The sequence below is a fragment of the Mustela erminea genome, chromosome 5 (genome assembly GCF_009829155.1).
Source record: "Mustela erminea isolate mMusErm1 chromosome 5, mMusErm1.Pri, whole genome shotgun sequence".
NCBI classification, from domain to species: domain Eukaryota; kingdom Metazoa; phylum Chordata; class Mammalia; order Carnivora; family Mustelidae; genus Mustela; species Mustela erminea.
Genome location: NC_045618.1, coordinates 86,287,577 through 86,305,746, shown reverse-complemented (window position 1 = coordinate 86,305,746; position 18,170 = coordinate 86,287,577). Strand labels below are relative to the sequence as shown.

At 39.4% G+C, this 18,170-nt stretch overlaps 1 long non-coding RNA gene across 1 annotated transcript in view; it reads left to right on the top strand.

Annotated features, from left to right (window-relative positions):
- LOC116589999 overlaps window positions 1-9,833 on the top strand; it is a 37,705-nt gene extending 27,872 nt beyond the window's left edge. Inside the window, exon 4 of the long non-coding RNA XR_004285474.1 lies at window positions 9,676-9,833. This is a non-coding gene — a long non-coding RNA (uncharacterized LOC116589999). The remainder of the gene's footprint in view (window positions 1-9,675) is intronic.
- The last annotated feature ends 8,337 nt before the right edge of the window (window positions 9,834-18,170 follow it).

Here is an 18,170-nt window from a genome sequence, read left to right as displayed (position 1 = left end):
ATCACCTAATTCAACCTAATTCTTCCCCATAGGTCTGGTTAGAACCTATTTGGATTCAAAAGTACTGATGAGAATGAGTACATCTATGTCAGGAATTATTCAGCCAAATAGAACTCTAGGCAGTTGAATTAATAGTACATCTTCTTCCCATAAAGCTTGACCCCTACCGAAGATTTTTGATGCCTTGATCAGAAGAGGTTCAGGAGTAGGAAAAAGCAGTACACTGTGAATCTCTGGTCTGATGTCATTTGGTTTGTTATTGTTTTGTTATTTGAATTGGCTCTAGTTAAAGCTAAATAAGAAATGGGACTGAAATAATGGAAACAATGACTGAGTTATCTTTGCAATTCTTGGCCCTGATAATAATGGGAATGCAATAGTATCTAAGAATCTCAGATGCTATGTAAATATCAGCTTGATCTCACATCTCTGAGATTAAATTTCCTATTTTCCAGAAAGGGCAATTTGGTGTGAGACCACAAGCAAGCCTTTCTAAGGGGAAATTAGAGTTGGGGATGTTAAAATTCATGATTTTAAGAAGTGTCATAGCATAGTTTATAGCAATGACTCTCACCTTTTCCCAGAGAAAAGCATGACTCTCATCAAGAATTAATCCCAACCCCCTCTGCCCACTGCTATGCTACAGGCAATTTCACCTTTCACAGAAGAGGGTTTTCAGAGTTTTCAATAAACACATAAGAGTCCCAAGTAGTGACTTTAGAAATGCTAGATTATAGGCCTCCATCCAGCTGAGCACTAAATAGGGTGGGGCTAGAAGATCAATACAGGGAACCAGATGGATTGCATGGAAAGACCTATGTGGGAAGAGCTTTGTTTGATGGACCCAGTGAGCACAGTCCCCTCCCATTCGGGGTGTCTAGAGTACACCCTTGATTCTCAGTACTTTCAATGAAGTTTCTGCTTTTATGGGACAGCGGCTTTCTATCAAAGAGTGTCATAACATCCTATCAAAGAGTGTCATAACACAGAACCCTTCTAATTGGTGTGGAGAGCTCTGCAAGAGCATATTAGTTGTAAGCCATAGCATCACCTCTCTTTAGGGAGAAGGAACGAAATTTAAATACACAGGGAGACAGAGAGATAATTAATTGCCTTCTTGGCAACCCACCACTCTACTGCCAATGGGATCACTGTGACAAGTTATGAAATTCAAGTCAAAATATTTAACTCAGCCACTTACTCAAGTGGTAGACCCAATTTTAGGCACCCCACAGTTAGGGTGCTGACAGAGAAAAAGTCTTCTCTTCATTTTCTGCAGTGGCACATTTAACTGTTGGCATCTATGAGAGTTCTGTTTCCTCTATGAAGGATATATCTGTCTGTAAAGCATATATACGTTATTTCTATCAATGTCGGGAATAAATGATGAATACAGGCAATTATAGTAATCTGGAAAGTTCCAGAAAAAACATAGCACATAGATTAGGAATTAAGAATAGATTAATACTGGAAGTCTTTCAAAATGACCTGATGAAAGTGGGCCTATCAATAGGGTGTAAGAGGGTCAATTAGCCAGTATTCCCAAAGAAATACTGGCGATACCAACTTGATCCATGCTCCTGGAAGATGAGATTTCTGGGTCACACAAATGGAGTCCAGTGATGTAAACCGTACAACCGAGGCAGGAAATTCTGTGACCAAAGCTTCAAGGGTGAGGGTGGAGGACAGAATAACCCTTGGGGCTACTTGGAGTTGGAAGTGGGAAATGGAAGGAAAGAAGAAAGAAGCTAGTTTTGTCTCTGTCTTGATTCCACATGGTTTGACAGCACCTGAGATTACAAGCTTTTCTGAGAGGCATCCCTCGTGGGAATATACTGCAAGTATTTCCTATTGGTTTTTATATTCACCTCAATAAAATGCACCCATTTTAAATACATGGTTTGATGAGTTTACACAATTGTAATCATCACCACAGTCAAGATACAGGACATTTTCATCATCTCCCAAAATTTCCTCAAGGCTTTTATCAGCTTACCCCAAGCCCCAGGGCAAACACTGATCTCCTTTCTATCAGTGTGGACTATTGTGTGTTCTTGTATTTCATAGAAGTGGAATCCCACATTAAATACTGTCTTTCATCTGGCTTCTTTTGCTAAACAATGTTTTGTTTATTAAACAATAGTTTTCATAATTATCCCCACTTGTTTGTAGCCGTGGTTCATTCCTCTGTACTGCTGAGTAGAGTTTCACTGTATGAATACACCGTACTTTGTTTATCCATTCACCTGTTGATGGGTATTTGGATTGTTTCCAGGTTTGGGCTGTTACGAATAAACTGCTCTGGACGTGTGTATATGTGTACAAGTCTTTGTGTGGACATGTGCTTTCATTTCTCTTGGGTAAATATTTAAGAGGGGATTTCTGAATCCTACAGTAAAGTGAAAATATAAGAAATGGCCAAAGTATTTTCCAAAGTGGCTGTACTATTATGCCACCCCATCAGCACCGTAGGAGAGTTCCAGTGACTTCACATCCTTACCAGCACTCAATACTGTCTGTCTTCAGTGTTAGCCATTCTAGTGTGTGCATAGTGACATGTCACTGTGATTTTAATTTGCATTTTCCTAACAGTGTTCAACATCTATTTATGTGCTTAACAGCCATTCATATATGTTCTTTTATGAAATGTCATTCAAATCATTTGCTCATTTTTAAATTGGGTTGATTCCTATGTTGACTTCAACTCTCTACTAAGGGTGACAGCACTTCTGATCAATTTGATTTAGAGCTGGTAATTTGAGGCTTTCTAATAGCACTGCTAGGGCTCAAAATTACTAGCCAGGGCTCAAGTGAAAAGGTCAAAAATATATGGAATGCATAAATCAGATCGCATCACTCTCCCGCTTAAAAGCTGCCAATGGCTTCCCTCGACAATTAGAATAAAATCCAAATTCTTTACCTTGGCCTCCAAAGTCCATGTGATATGACCGCTACATCCCTCTCCAACCTCATCTCTTGCCATTTTTCCCTTGCCCACTGTGCTCCTGATTCTTTGATCCTCTTTCCGTCCCTCAAACACACCACATTCTTGACTCTGTCCCCTCTGTCCAGGAGCATATTTCCGTAGAGTTCCGTAAGCTGCCTCCTTCTAATCATTCAGGTTTCAATGTCAGTGTGAGGACTTTCCTGCTTAGTCCTAAAAAACAGCACCTCTCAGTCCCTCTATACCCAGCTGTTGTCACTGTTCGAAATTCTCTATATTTTGTACGTGTTTCTCCCCCAGTAGAACTCGTGCTTCATGAATACACATACTTTGTCTTTGTCATTGATCCGTCTCTGGCACATAGAAACAGTGTCAGGAACATAGTACCAGCTAATTAACTGTTTTTTGGAAGGAAGGGGGGAGTAGACAGAGAGGGATAGAGGGAATGAGGAGAGAGGAAAAGAAAGCAGTTTTTCATAAAAGTAAAAGATAAGACAACTCCCATTCAGACTCGCTATATGGAGAGTGCTTCGTTCAGGGTTTGGCACAAAGGCTGCTTCTCTGTTCCCTCAGCTGTTTGTCCCTAGAAAAGTCCCAGCCTCTAGAATTGGAATGGCCTTTGTAAGAGCCAGAGAAGGCCATCACTGGAGAATACACCAAATGTAATCAATGGGAAAGCATCATCTTCCCAGGCCCTCCAGTCATAAGCAGGATTCATAAGATAAGGTGGGCTAGAGGAAGGGGGGGGGGCGGGTAGCTTTGGGGCCTAGTCTTCAGCCAGGAGTGGGGAAAAAGGACATTCCAGAGATTCTTTCATAGTCTCTTTTTGGATGGCCTCAAGTTTCTGGAGCATTCTCTCTTCCTCATCGTTGCCGAAAGCTTTCAGTTTTCACTGTGTTGTGATCCTTTTCTTCCAAAGTTCTTTAGTGGCAAACAGCTTCAGCTTGCTTTCTGAGCCAGACTCCACTCCGCCGCTTCTTTTTTTTTTTTTTTTTTTTTTTTTGTAGCTTATCTAATTAATTTTTTATTTTTTATAAACATATATTTTTATCCCCAGGAGTACAGGTCTGTGAATCACCAGGTTGCGTATCATGCTTAGCGAAATAAGTCAAGCAGAGAAACACTCCGCCGCTTCTAAATCGCATTTTTACTCCTTCTAGTTTTGTGATCTGGTCCCTTTGACCCTTTGTAGCAGACTTTAAAACTCAGTTTTTTACTCAAATTGGAAATTCAGTCCAAGAAATGACCTTTTTCTCTTGTCCCTCTGATTTTTTTTTCATTTCTTTGCCTCTGGTCACTTAAAAAATGATGATAGATAAATAGATAATATTATTCCCATTTATTTTTTTTTAAGATTTTATTTATTCATTTGACAGACGGAAATCACAAGTAGGTGGAGAAGCAGGCAGAGAGAGAGAGGAGGAAGCAGGCTCCCCGCCAAGCAGAGAGCCCGATGCAGGGCTCGATCCCAGGACTCTGGGACCATGACCTGAGCTGAAGGCAGAGGCTTTAACCCACTGAGCCACCCAGGCGCCCCTATTATTCCCATTTATGTGTGTTGTGGTTTAATGGCATCTCTCAAGGGGCCTATGGCTGGTGACCACACAGAACGACCTCTGTATTTGCTACGTGTGCTATTTCCAATACAAGTCCTCAAACCACCAATTTTCTGCCCAGTTCCCAACTAATGAACAAAGTCTCCACCTCTTCAAATGTTATACTTTTTATAGAGCCTCAGACTTTATCTTCTCAGTAACAAATCAAAAGGAAATTTATATGAAAAAAACTATACCCGAGGTTTTTATCAACTTTATATTTCTAAAACTTCCTAAATTCAATGAAAGCCTTCACCCTTCAGATTCCCTCTACAGCATTCACTTGTGCATTCAAGCATTCATTTCATAAATAGTTAGTAAAAACCTATCATGTGGTAGATGCTAGGTATAGGTAGAAGTGATAAGAAACACTAGGTATGCAGTTCCCACCTTAAAGAGCTTATGCTCTTAATGCAGCACTAAATAATTACCTTACATACTGCATGCTGTATTAGTCAGGGTTGTCCAGAGAAATGGAACCAATAGAGTGTGTAAACATAGAGAGACTTTTATCTTGAGGAATTGGCCCATATGATTGTCAAGGCTGGCAAGTCCAAATCCTACAGGATGGGCCTGGTAGTAGGAGACCCAGAGAAGAGTTGTAGTTTGAGTCCAAAGGCCATTTGCTGGTGTAATTCCCTTTTCTCTGGTGGGAAAGGTCAGCCTGTTTAAAATTAAGACTTCAACTGATTGGATGAGGCCCATCTATGTTGTGGAGGGAATCTACTTCAATCAGGCTATTGATTTTATTTTTTATTTTTATTTTTTAAGATTTTATTTATTTGACACAGAGAGACACTGAGAGAGGGAACAAAAGCAGGGGGAGTGGGAGAGGAAGAATCAGGTTCCCCACAGAGGAGGGAGCCCAATGCAGGCCTCCATCCCAGGGCCTTGGGATCATGACCTGAGCCAAAGGCAGATGCTTAACAACTGAGCCACCCAGGTGCCCCAGGCCATTGATTTTAAATGTTAATCTCATCTTAAAAATATCTTCACAGAAACATCTAGGATAATGTTTGACCAATTATCTGGGTACTGGGTCCTGGCCAAATATGTTCAACTGAAGGGTCACCTCATGAGTGATGAGAAAGCGTGCTAACATTGACTGAGCACTTACTATTCTATGCCCAATCCTTTGTAGACTTTAGTTCATTTATTAAACCACTGGTAGAATATATATATTATCTGCTTTTACAGATCAAGAAGATGAAGCCTAGAGAAGTTGAATAACTTGTCCGAGATCAGTCAGAAAGATTCCAACCCACATCACTGTGGCAGGAAAGCCCTTGGCAAGTTGGGCAGGAGAGTATTCCGGTGTGTAAGAAAGGCAGAGTGGGGCGGGGAAGATTGGCTGCGTAATCTTCAAAGTTCTTCCTCTGGAGTCAGGAAACTTGGGGTGGTTGTTTTTTTCTCTAAGTCATGTTGTCATCTATCATTTTTCACTGACTGAGTTTTTTCTGTGTACCTGTCTTTCTTAAGAATGGAAGTCTAGGGCGCCTGGGTGGCTCAGTGGGTTAAGCCGCTGCCTTCGGCTCAGGTCATGATCTCAGAGTCCTGGGATTGAGTCCTGCATCGGGCTCTCTGCTCAGCAGGGAGCCTGCTTCCCTTCCTCTCTCTCTGCCTGCTTCTCTGCCTACTTGTGATCTCTCTCTGTCAAATAAATAAATAAAATCTTTAAAAAAAAAAAAAGAATGGAAGTCTAGGGGCGCCTGGGTGGCTCAGTCTTTAAGCATCTGCCTTCAGCTCAGGTCATGATCCCAGGGTCCTGGGATCAAGCCCCGAATTGGGCTCCCTGCTTGGCAGGAAGCCTGCTTCTCCCTTTTCTACTCCCCTTGTTTGTGTTCCCTCTCTTGCTGTTTCTGTCAAAAAAATAAAATCTTTTTAAAAAAAAAAAAAAGAATGGAAGTCCACATGTTTACGATTAAGCATGTAACCCTATGTGCATGATAAATACAAATAATATTCAAATGCTCTTCTAAAATGCTTACCCCTTCTTCCTTCTAGTTTAGTATCTATGTTGGAAGTTACTGTTTTTAGTTTCTAATTCTTTCTCTTATTTATTTATTTATTTTTTAAAAGATTTTATTCATTTATTTCACAGAGAGAGAGAGAGAGAGAGATCACAAGCAGGCAGAGAGGCAGGCAGAGAGAGAGAGGGAAGCAGGCTCCCTGCTGAGCAGAGAGCCCAATGCGGGGCTCAATCCCAGGAGCCTGGGATCATGACCTGAGCTGAAGGCAGAGGCTTAGCCCACTGAGCCACCCAGGAGCCTCTCTTTCTCTTTTTTAAAAGCCACTTTAAAAACCATGATTGACATAGAAAAATCTGTATATATTTAACGGACACAATTTGAGTATGGAGATAAGTATACATTTGTGAAACCATTGCCACAATCTATACCATAACTATATCCATTGCCTCCCAAAGTTTCCTCTTGCCTTATTGATTGACTGATTGATACCACTTCCTGATAAGAATGCTTAACATCATCAGATCTACCTCTTAATAAATTTTTAAGTATATAATACAGTATTCTTAAGTAGAGACATTCTGTTTTATTGTAAATCTCTAGATTTTACCCATCTCGAATAAATGGAACTTCATAGCTTTTGACTAATACCTCCGCATTTCTCCTTCCCCTAAGCCCTGGCAGCCACCATTTTACTCTCTGCTCCTATGAGTTTAACTATTTTAGATTCCGCATTTCAGTGGTACCAAGGAGTAGTTTTCCTTCCATGTCTGGCTTCTTTCACTTACCTTATGTCCTCCAGGTTCATTCATGTTGTCACCAATGGCAGGATTTCCTTCTTTTTTAAGGTTGAATAATATTCCATTGAATCTACATAGTACATCTTCTTTATTCATCCATCTTTTGATGAACAGTTAGGTTGCTTCCATGTCCTAATTATTGTAAATAATGCTGCAATAAATTTAAGAGTGAAGACAGTAATTCAAGATCCTGATTTCAGTTCCTCTGGATAGATAAAGCAGGATTGCGGGATCATGTGGTATTTCTTCTTCTATTTCTTTCTGAGTCCTACCACTTCATTTCTTTGTTTTTCTAATTCTGATTTTTTTGGGGGGAGTGGATCATGTCTTGTATTTTCTTCATGTCTTTTGATTCACATTGATACAGGAGTTTATAGTTTTCATCTGTTCTGCTGGCCTGTCTTTCTGGAATGGTTTAATTGTCTGTAGCAGTGATTTTTTTTTTCTTACAGGTTTAGATAAGATTTTACCTCAATAATTTCTATGGCTTATTTATCACATGAAATTAGTTTTCCCAAACTTTCATATGGAAGGATGCCTGGGTGGCTCAGTTGATTAGGTGTCTCTCTTCAGCTCAGGTCATGATCCTGGGGTTCTGGAATCGAACCCTCCATCAGGCTCCCTGCTCAGTGGAAAGTCTGCTTCTCCCTCTCCCTCTTGCTCCTTCCCCCCAGCTCATGCTCTGTCTCTCTCTCCCTCAAATAAAATTATAAAAAGAAAAACCTTTTATATGAAGGCATAATTCAGGGCAGCTTTTTTAACTTCATAGAACTCCTTCTGCTTTCTTGGTGTTCAAAAAAGACGCAGCTTAGCTTCTGATATTCCCCAGTTCTGTCCCCATCTCCTACCTTTATCTACACCTGCTCTTCCCTCCATCTGTTATCTCTGTCATACTCTTCTGGGACCCCATCTAAGAAGGGAACGTGGGTGGTCAGTTTTGAGAATTCACAAGGGCTAGATTTCTTCATCTTCCTCAGACCTTACCACCTGTCCCCTTGTATGACCCACTTTTAGACTTGGCAAAACCTCTCCCAGATGGGATATATTATTATCATGGATTGCAACCTAGCCCATCGGGCTTTTTAGGAAATACTTACAGGTGACTTTGGAGATCTGCTCTTCTCAGGTCAAACGTTGCATTGCTTCCCTCTGTTTTCCTCCACCCCCACCTCCTCAAAGATTGCAGGTCCCATGCAGGTATCATGATAGTGGGTTTTTTTCCTGCTTGCTAGTATTTTACAGTTCACAGGAATGCCTTTGTCTCAGGTTGGGGATTGCCAGAAGCATCCATTATGATGGAGTTTAGAGGGCAAAGTGCTTTTTAGGGAACAGCACAGATGAAAGAATGATGGGGCAGAAGGACTTGTAGAACTGCAGTGCATGTCTGGCAATGCTTCCAGCAACCCAGCAGAGGTCTGCAGAAAATATTGCCTATCACAACCCTCCCACAGTTCGTGCAAATAGCACCGAGTTTATACCCCCTCTCATTCAGCTCTTGAAAGCGGCCTGTCCTGGGAAAGGTGAGGTTCCAGGCAAGGCAGTTCTCTGCAAGCTGAGGCAGATCCTGATATTGCTGAGAGCTCCTAGGAGCTGGGCAGACAGTCTTTTCTTCCAGAGCACATGTCGGTGTCTCCCACCCCTCGTGGTCACCTCGTTTTGTTGTAAATACTGTCTGCGGCAATTTTATTTGGAAGTGCATTGAATCTATAGATGAATTTAAAAGAATCTATGTCTTTATAACACTGAGCTTTACAATTCATGAGAATGATACATCTCTTGTTTAGTTTATAGTTTTATGGGTTTTATGAAGTTTTATAATTTCCTTTTTTAAAAATAGTATTTTATTTATTTATGACAGAGAGAGAGAGTGAGAGAGGGAACACAAGCAGGGGGAGCCGGATAGGGAGAATCAGGCTCCCTGCTGAGCAGGGAGCCCGATATGGGGCTTGATCCCAAGATACTGGGACCATGACCCAAGCCGAAGGCAGATGTTAATGACTAAGCCACCCAGGTGCCCCTAAAGTTTTATAATTTCCTGTGTAAGTCTTACATTTCTTTTATGAGATCCTCCTCCTAGTTATTTAATGTTTTCAGTGATATTGTGATATTATTTTAAAATTTTCATTTTCTAATTGTTTGCTGCTATGTATATGTATATATTCATTATATATCTTGAATTTTATATACTGATTTTATATCCAGTGACCTTCTGAAATTCACTCATTAATTCTAATTCTGTTTCTGCAAAATTTGTTTGAATTATCTAGACATATAATCATGACATTTTCAATTCCTAAAAGATGTATTTGTTCATTTGTTTCAAATTTTTGCATATTTTATTTCTTTTGTTTGCCTTTTTCTGTGCCTAGGATTTCCAGGAAATGCTGAACAGAAGTGATGACAGCAAGTGATCCCATTCCTGGGATCAGAGGGAAAGTTTTCAATATATCAATATTAACTATGGTTTTACTGTAGGTTTTTTAAAACACATTTTCAGATTAAAGAAGCTTTCTCTATTCCTAAGTTTTTTAAATAATAAATGTAAGTAATGTAATGTAATAAATAATAAATGTAAGTACTGAATTTTGTCACCTGGGTATTCTTCATCTTCTGAGAAAATCATATTATTTTTCCCCTTTATTCTGCTAATGTGGTGAGTTACATTGGTTGACATTTTTATTAAAGCAACCTTGCATGCCTAGAATAAAAGTAACTTGATTGTGATATATTATCTTTTTAAAATAAACGGATAGCTTCTATTTGCAAATATTTTGTTTAGAACTTTGTATCCATATTCAATTCTTCCGCCACCCCCCAGACAATATTAGGTCCTTAGACTATGTCAACTCCATTTACCTTACCATCACTTTTAAACTCTTATTTTCATGCCCCTTAATTGTGCATGTATTTAAAACCCAGTAATTCATTATTATTATGGGTTTTAAAAAAATATTTTATTTATTTATTTGACAGAGAGAGATGCAGCGAGAGAGGGAACAAAAGCGGGGGAGTGGAAGAGGGAGAAGGAGGTTCCCCGCTGAGCAGGGAGCCCAATGTGGGGCTCAATCCCAGGACCCTGGGATCATGACCTGAGCTGAAGACAGATGCTTAAGGACTGAGCCACCCAGGCGCCCCTATTGTGGTTTTTTAATAGAATTTTTTCCATTATATTTTTCTACCTATTTACCTCTCCTGGAGTTCTTCATTTATTCCTGTGTTTCTCTATTTCCTTCTGAGATCATTTTGCTTTTGCCTAAAGACCTTCCTTCAGTAACTTTTTTTTAGTGCAAATCTGTTTGTGAACAATCCTCTCAGTTTTTACCTGGAAATATTTTCATTTCACCTTCTCTTTGAAGGATATTTTTGCTAGGTATAGAAGTTATTTTCTTTCAGCTCTGAAAATTCTGAAAGCCGCCTAATGTTAACAAGAGAGCTTATTTAAAATTTTTTTTTTTTTAATGTCTGCAACTAGGAACATTCATGACTGCAAGATTGCAATCACTAGTCAGATGTCCTATTGAATAACAATGATGAATCTTTTTTCTTAAAGATTTATTTATTTATTTATTTGACAGACAGAGAGAGATCACAAGTACACAGAGAGGCAGGCAGAGAGAGAGGGGGAAGCAGGCTCCCGGCTGAGCCGAGAGCCTGATGCCGGGCTCAATCCCAGGACCCTGAGATCATGACCCGAGCTGAAGGCAGAGGCTTAACCCACTGACCCACCCAGGCACCCCAATAATGATGAATCTTAATTACACTTTTATCATATACTAATTTCTTATTCATATTTAACATTGCCTCTGGATTATATGTTTTATTTTACTGATTACTCTGTCTATTCTTGTTACATAAGCAAACTGCCTAAATTATTTTTTATTTGTAATATATGAATTATCAATACAGTTCCCTCTTCACTGTTTTTTCTTTTTTCTTTTTTTTTTTCATTTTACTGATATATTCCCATCCATTTATTCTTCTGGTTAAACAATAACTATTTTATAATGCTCCTGTATAAGTATCATTAAAATTTTCATTTGAGAGTAACATATTTATAAATTAATTTACACTACATTTACAGTATTTTCTTTACTCTAGCAACACAACAGCTTCCTCATTATGGCAGTCTCCTGTCTCTGAGGTTTGTGTGTTTGTGAATCCTATACACTGCATCTGATTTTTGTTTCTAAGTATAGAAACATCCGTTGATATTATAAATGAAATATTTTTCCACAATATTTGCTAACTGGCTGTTATACAGGAAAATCACTGTGCAGAGCTCTTTAATTAGTTATAATCATTTTTCCTTAAATCTTTTGGCTTTCAAGGCTTTCATATAATCGGAAAATAGAGATAATTTTCTCTTTTATTTTCCAATAGTCATGCTTACTTTTATAACTTAAAGGGAAATAATGAATAAGAGCTACAACTTAAAGGAAACATAAAGAAAAATATTAGCCAACCTAATTACAGTTTTTAGAAAAATATTAAAGAAGAGTTGTGAAATATGGGCATATTCATACAATGCAGTATTATTAGGTCATAAAGGGTGATGAAGTACTGATACCTACTAGACATGGGCATACCTTGAAAATACTCTAAGCAAAAGAAGTTGGTCACAAAAGGCCAAGTATTATATGATAACATTTGTATGAAAATCTAGAGTATGTAAATCTAAAGAGACAGAAAATAAATTAATTGTTGTTTAGGGCTGGATGGAGGAAACATGTGGAGATGGGGGTGGAGGGTGATAGCACAGAGTACAGGATTTCTCTCTGAGGTGACAAAAATTGCCAGAAATTTACTGTGCTGTTGGTTGCACATATCTATGAATATATTAAAAATCACTGAATTGTACACCTAAAATGGATGAATTGTATAATTTGTATATATCAATAAAGCTATTTTTAAAAAAGGAATTGTGATGCTTTGCACATTTGTCTCGTCCCTGACGATTAAGGAAAATATTCCAGCTATCTTCAGTTTTGTAGGATTTTGGTTACCACATTTGTGCTTAGATATATATAGGAAGGGTGCTGGAATACCCAAAACCACATTTCCCAGATGCTCTCACTTTTGGTCTGCCAATGGAAAAGCACTGGTGGGAGAAGAGAAAAGTGGAAGGAACCCTCTTGCTACTTCCGGTTTCTGATGGCCTATCTGGTGGCAGCAGCAGCAGCGAGGACAGTGTCAGCTTGCAGCAATGGAAACAACAATACCAGCAGTGACTGTGGCAATGGCCAAGGGCAGTGACAACAGTGGATGGGGGGTGCAGGCTCCTGAGTCCTGTGTAGCAGCTGACCAAAAAGCAGAAGCCTCTGACTGCTTGACTGTCATTCCCTTGGCTGCTGGGAAACATCTCCCTGAAGCCCAAGGATACTCGTCATTCGCAGCAGTTACTGTTTTTAGTGACCTTACCTATCTCCCATCCTTCCATTATGCTTGTAATCAATTTTCATATCAAATTTCTTTTGTTTCACATATCTAGAGTGGTTCCCCCCCTTTTTTTTTGAATGAACCCTAACTGCTTGAGATAGTAAGGAAATTTTTTCCATTCAAATTTTAACAGTAGTTCTTATCAGAATGGATGTTGAATTATAGTGAATTTTTTAAGGGGCACCTGAGTGGTTCAGTGGGTTAGGGTCTCTGCCTTCAGCTCGGGTCGTGATCCCAGAGTCCTGGGATCAAGCCCTGCATCAGGCTCTCTGCTCCTCGGGGAGCCTGCTTCCTCCTCTCTCTCTGCCTGCCTCTCTGCCTGCTTGTGATCTCTGTCTGTCAAATAAATAAATAAAATCTTAAAAAAAATTTATAGTGAAATTTTTAAAATCTGTTCAAAGGATCTTATTGCTTTTCTCTGTGGATATACTGATGAAATTAATTACATGAAGAGATTTCCTTTTTTTTTTTATATAGATTCTATTTATTTATTTGACAGAGAGAGACACAGCAAGAGGGGAAACACAAGTACGGGCAGTGGAAGAAAGAGAAACAGACCTCCCGCCAAGCAGGCAGCCCATTGTGGGGCTCAATCCCAGGACCCTAGGATCATGACCTGAGCCAAAGGCAGATGCTGAACAACTGAGCCACCCAGGCACCCCAAGAGATTTCCTAATATTGAATTATTTTTACATCTTAGTGTGTTTTCCCAAGAGCAGAGCTAGATGCAGATATGTTGGTACAGGTAGTCTACTTGAGTAGACCAGAAAACTGGAGTGAGGGTGTGCGGAGACTGAGACAGGGAAGGAGAAGAAAATAAAGGGTGCATTGATAAGCTGATGACTACTGAGGACAACTGGGGTTCAACTTCTTTCGAATTACCTCGGAGGAATTGTGTACAATGCACCTTGTAATTCAACCTCATTGAGTTTTAATCCCGGCGGTTGACAACTATCTCTGGAGGGGTAAACTCCTCCACCCCTCTGGGCTGCACCTGCCTGTAGACAGCTTGAACCCCCAAGGGTGGGAGATGCTCTGGGGGCAGGAGAGCTGAGGATTGACTCTGGCGGAAGTCAGATATGGGTGGGGCATCCTCAACATTTGTATTTCAGAATAAACCTTAGTCCTGCTTCTTTGTTTATCTAATCTGATACTTTTGTATCAAGCTAGTTTTATACATGGTTTTCTTTAAGCATCCGAGTTATTTAAAAAATCCAATTGTGAAGTGTTGAAGTATTTAAAACAGTGTTTCTTTCAGGAAAGTTTTCAGGAATTGCATGCAAGACTCTTTGGATCCAGTGCTGCATTGGAGGTAAGCCTCTGATGACCTTCAAGATGTGCCTTCCTTTGCTTCATTTTATTATTATTAATTTAAATTCAATTAATTAACATATAGTGTATTATTAGTTTTCAGAAGTAGGGTTCAGGGATTCGTCAGTCTTATATAATACCCAGTGCTCATTATAACACATACCCTTCCCAATGTCTATCACCCAGCTACCTCCACCCCATCCCCCCAGCAACTCTCAGTTTGTTTCCTGTGATTAAGAGTCTCTTACGGTTTGTCTCCCTTTCTGGTTTCATCTTGTTTCATTTTTTGCCTCTCTTCCCCTACGATCATCTGCATTTTTTTCTTAATTTCGCATGTCATTGAGATCATATGATAATTATCTTTCTCTGATGGACTTATTTCACTTAGCATAATACCCTCTAGTATCATCTATGTCATTGCAAATGGTAAGATTTCATATTTTTTGATGACTTCATTATATCCCATTGTGTGTATATATATAAATATAAATTTATTATATTTTATAAATATTATATTTGATTATATAAAATTGGAATATATATATGGGAATATATATATTCCAATTTTATATAATATGTGATTATGTAAGATGTGATTGTATAAAATTATTATTATATAAAATTATATGTATTATAATCTTATATATATATATTCCAATTTTATATAATAAAATCTTCTTTATCCATTCACTTGTTGATGGACATCTAGGCTCTTTCCATAGTTTGGCTATTGTGGACATTGCTGCTATAAACAGTGGGGTGAGGTGCCCCATTGGATCACTACATTTGCAACTGTACGGTAAATACCTAGTAGTATAATTGCTGGGTCATAGGATAGCTCTATTTTCAGCTTTTTGAGGAACCTCCATACTGTTTTCCAGAATGGCTGCACCAGCTTGCATTCCCACAAGAGTGTAGGAGGATTCCCCTTTCTCGGCATCCTCCCCAACATGTTGTTTCCTGACTTGTTAATTTTAGCCATTCTGACTGGTTTGAGGTGGTATCTCATTGTGGTTTGGGTTTGTATTTCCCTGATGCTGAGTGATGTTGAGCACTTTTACATGTGTCTATTGGTCACTTGGATGTCTTCTTTCCAGAAATATCTGTTCATGTCTTCTGCCCATTTCTTGACTGGATTATTTGTTCTTTGGATGTTGAGTTTGATAAGTTCTTTCTATATTTTGGATACTAGCCCTTTATCTGATATGTCATTGGCAAGTATCTTCTCCCATTCTGTCGGTTGTCTTTTGGTTTTGTTGACTGTTTCGTTTGTTGTGCAAAAGCTTTTTATCCTGATGAAGACCCAATAGTTCATTTTTGGCTTTGTTTCCCTTGCCTTTGAAGACATGTCTAGCAAGAAGTTGCTGTGGCCAAGGTCAAAGAGGTTGCTGCCTGTGTTCTCTTTTAGAATTTTGATGGATTCCTGTCTCACATTTAAGTCTTTCATCCATTTTGAGTCTATTTTTGTGTATGATGTAAGGAAATGGTCCAGTTTCATTCTTCCGCATGTGGCTGTAATCAGCTATGGAATCAGGACGTGATGCACTAGTTTTGTTTATGGAAACCAGCATGATTGGCCAAATGACCAGAACTCTGCTTTTACAATTAATGTAAAAATGAAATCACAAAGCAAAATTTTTATCAGGTTTGGATATAGATAGATATAGATGTAGATCACAGACATAGATATGGATTTTTTAAATATGTTCATCTCTGTCAAGGAAAAGAATGTTGAAAAATACCCAAAGATCTCACCCACCAAAAAGTCCACAAAGTACTGGATTTCTCAGTTTACAACATTCACTAAAAACAATTTAATTATTTAACCTCAGTATTTCTGTCAGAGTATATCAGGGCATATAGAATATTCTCTATATATTCTATATAATAAATAGAGAATTGTACCTGAGGAAAGAGGCAGCAAATGCTAAGGTAGAGGGGTCCCTAGGGCACACAAAAGATGTTTACATTTGAAGAAAGTTCACTTTTTTTTCTTGTCATGAAAAACAAATTATTTTAAGATTTCTCATGAGATGTTTTGACTTTCCCTTCTGCGAAAACCATTTTTCTCAAATAATTTACCTAATAGACATGAAAAACTGCTATCAAGCCTTTTCTCCTCCAGTTGCAGCAGTGAGCAAATTATTTTACATCAGCTGCTGACAACTAGTATCCCTCTCAGGGGCACATAATGAGAGAACTGTCAGGCATGATGAGTGTCCAGTACGGAAATATTTAATTAATGAGCTCTTATCTTGCCTCTAGGTAATTCTTCACAGTCCTAAGGATATATAAGGAGCACCCTCTGATCAGTCCAGGGAATTAAAAAGAAAAAAAAAAAACAGTTGCTGCTGAAAGAAGTTCAGTTTTCATCTTTTTAAGTCCAAGTTATCTACAAAATGTCATGAAAACGATCGTTCTAGGACAGTAGAAAAACTGAGGTAGGGTGAAGATGACTCTGTGCCCGAGGAGGTAGCAAACCTCCCAAGGAAGACATTTGCCATTTTCACACCCTATTCTTATGATTTAACAGGTACATATAATTTAAAGAAATTAAAGAGCTGACCTTCTCACTGAGGTGACCCCAAATGTCACTATCTGATGTATAGATAGGCAGATTTGAGAGAACATGAATGCAACCTTCTGTCCAAGACTGGACAGTGGGGTAATGTCTGTTTGCCAGGGATCTAGAAACAAGCTAAGGAAGGCGTCCTGAGGCTCCACATTTCATATGTAGACTGGAACCAAACCCTCCTGTTTTCAGCCCCCACATCATCTAGTGTCCCTTATTCTAGAGTCTCTCTGATCTTATTTCTTCATTTTTTAAAGCTTTGAGTTAAATTCCAGTGCGGTTACCATACCGTGTCATATTAGTGTTGGGTGTACAACCGAGTGAGTCAACGCTTCCACGCATCACCCAGTGGTCATTACATCACAAGTGCCCTCCTTAACCCCCATCCCCTCGTTCAGCCATCCCCCTACCTACCTCCTCTCTTGTGATCATCCGTTTTTTCCTCTATAGTTAAACTCTGCTCTTATTTCTTTAGAAGGAAAAGTCTTTCCTTCTCCTATCGGCTGTGTTTGAGGAGCTAGAATTGAGATCTGGCTGTGTGGAAAGTGAAGAGGAACCTGTTCTCTACAGAATGTCAAGAAAGTCCCACATTGCTGGGTGGAGGCACCCAGAGCTGAAAAAGAAGCTGCTATTACTCATTGGGATGGAGAAGCAAATGGTAAAAGACCTCTGCAGTTGTCTGGAACTGTTTCTGCCATCCGTGAAGTCGCGCATGGCCGTGGAGATCCCCATCAAACACAGAATATGCCCCGCCCCCCCATTTCCAGCTTGCCTTGCATTGGCAGAATCTTCCCTTTGATCCTCCAGTTCTTCCAATAACCTCAGAATAAATATTTTGTATTCAAGTCCTTTGGTTTGGGGAAAAAAAAATTATGGACTTATTATTATTTTTTTTTTAACATGCTTAAGATTTGAAAGAGTGCCACAGGATCGAGACTCAGGATCTTCTATTTTAGAGCTTATATTTATATTAAGAAAAAGTCCAACAGAAAGCTACTGTGAGTTCATTTCCAAACCTCTTGGTGGAAAGAACTTCAGAATTTGATCCTTCAAGCAGCACTTCCACGTATTCGGAAACTGCTACCCGGTGTGTGTGAGGTCTACATGCGGTGTGTGTCCCCGGGGCCTGATGGGTGTTCAGGACTCACAGATCTCCAGTATTATTTTCGTGGTCCCTGATTTGGAAACCACCCACCTTCTGGACTGGAACAATGTCCGGCTGCTCCGGAATGTTGCTTCCTTACATCTAGGCCTTTTTCCTTTTCCTGGAGAATCTTACTCTCTGCTCCTGAGCTTGCTTTGTGTTCACTTTAAGAGCAATGAATAGCACCTTATTCCTAGCAAAAGCTTCTTGCCTTTGGTTTATTTGCAGACAAAGACTGGGGCTCAGAGCAGGGGGAGGAAGAAAGGGGAGGTGGAGGTACAGGATGGAATGCCAAAAAGGCATTAGACTAAAACCCAGATCCCTGAACTTCTAATGCAGGGTTTTTGCCTTTAAACTAAGCAGGCAGAGAAAACATTGAAAATAACTAGGCCATGGCCCCT